Source organism: Chrysochloris asiatica, unplaced genomic scaffold (genome assembly GCF_000296735.1).
Source record: "Chrysochloris asiatica unplaced genomic scaffold, ChrAsi1.0 scaffold00063, whole genome shotgun sequence".
Taxonomy (NCBI): domain Eukaryota; kingdom Metazoa; phylum Chordata; class Mammalia; order Afrosoricida; family Chrysochloridae; genus Chrysochloris; species Chrysochloris asiatica.
In genome coordinates, this window is record NW_006408581.1 from 10118830 (window position 1) to 10120692 (window position 1863).

Below are 1863 nucleotides of genomic sequence, written 5' to 3' on the forward strand. Positions count from 1 at the left end.
TGTAGCAAAATATAGTATGACTTTAACGCCCCTTGCTCAGCTGGCTGGAGCCATTCTGGGAGAACATTCTATTTTAAGAAGTTCCTGTTGACCACTCCCCTTTCTTAGAGTCTACATGTTGTGGTTTTTGCTGAGCAGATCCATGTGCATGTGTAGAACCTTACAGGTTTGGGTGTCAACTCACTCAGTCAGCTCCTCTTCTCATCAGAGTGGAGATGCATAGATAGTGAGAGACCAGTGAACAGAAAAACAAAACAAAACATGTTCACACCTTTATCTCCAAAGACTGGTCAGATCTCTGTGGTGGGAGTGCTCCTCTGATCCTGCTCCTGCTCCATCATACCTATGATGGCCACTCTGGCACCCACTGGCAGCTGCAGATCACAGAACACCACTTTTCTTGCTTCTGCTACAAATTTCACTAGCAGTAAGCCTTTGAATCTTCTAAACATTCCTTTATAGGAAGTTCGGAGTTCTGGGATGGTGGCCTGAACCTGCTTCATCCAATATTCTGTGTTATTACTGTTGGAGGTGTGTACTGCACTTCTGCATAATTCTACATCAAACCCTGCCACCCTGAATTATAGTCTTTTTAACTGGTCTTTCTTGTAGACATATGAATATTATCCTACAACAGACAGCACTGTACTTCAGGAGAGTTCTTGAAATGCTATTTTTGATGATGAGTGCAATGCACTGAAGAACACCACAGATAGTGCTAACCTAAATCCACTTTCATCTGGACTACAGAAATTGTCTCTTACTAATATTTTCACAGACACGCTGCATTCCCACACAGAAAGAATCATAAAGCTTTTTATACATAAATAAATATAAATTACATCTCTGTTCAAAAGCTTTTAGTAGTTACCTTATATACATGGAAATCTTTAAATGTCTTGACTATCCCACATTAACCAGGACTAGCCTTATGAATGTATCATCTGTGCAGTTACACAAGGGCCATGTTCACAATGATGACATGGTTGGTTTAATGTTCTGGTTTCATGATCTTAAAATGTTAAATATTTATTGGACTAGAGGTTGTATATTTTCATGTTATACAATGTTGTTATTGTTATTAAGTGCCATCAAGTCAGTTCCTACCTGCAGCGACCCTGTGTAGGGTTTCCAAGGAATGGCTGGTGAGTTTGAACTGCCGACCTTGTAGTTCAAACCAAATTTGCAGTCCAGTGCATTAACCCACAATGCCACACCAGGACTCTATTTTTTCCCCCCACAACAGTAGTATATTTATTGTGCTGAATTAGGTAGCAGAGAATAAATAGCTTTGAGAAACCAGTACAGAACGTTGACAAAGATCTATAAATCTCTATTATATACCCAGCAGCAAAAACAAAGGTGTTGAATCCTCTTAGACCAAGGCAATGTGTGCTCTTATGGCCACATGCCTTTGGGGAAAAAAAGTTGTATAATATTAATGCACAATAAAAATTCTATAGTTTAAAAAATATTCTGAAATTGTTTGTCTGCACATTCGGCACACATTCTGCACATGCAGTTTTGACATGTTGTCATGAGAAACTAAGAAATATTCATGTTTTTTTTGTCATATTTTTGCTTTCTAAAATGATATCTGTGCAACATCCCATAACAAAGTTATCTACCTAATATTTTTATATATTTTTTCTTGTTGTTAGGTTCCCTTTGAGTCAGTTCCGACCCATAGTGACCCTGTATAGGGTTTATGAGGAGCAGCTGGTGAGCTTGAGCCACCAACCTTGCAGTTCAAATGGCTGTGTAGTCTGGTGCATTAACCCACAGCACCATACCAGGATTGTTGTTGTTGTCAGGTGTCATCAAGTCAGAACCAACTCATAGTGACCCCATGCACAGCAGAAT

At 39.2% G+C, this 1863-nt stretch overlaps 1 pseudogene; it reads left to right on the top strand.

Moving 5' to 3' along the window:
• LOC102811895 overlaps positions 1–1863 on the top strand; it is a 97451-nt pseudogene that overhangs the window by 80509 nt on the left and 15079 nt on the right.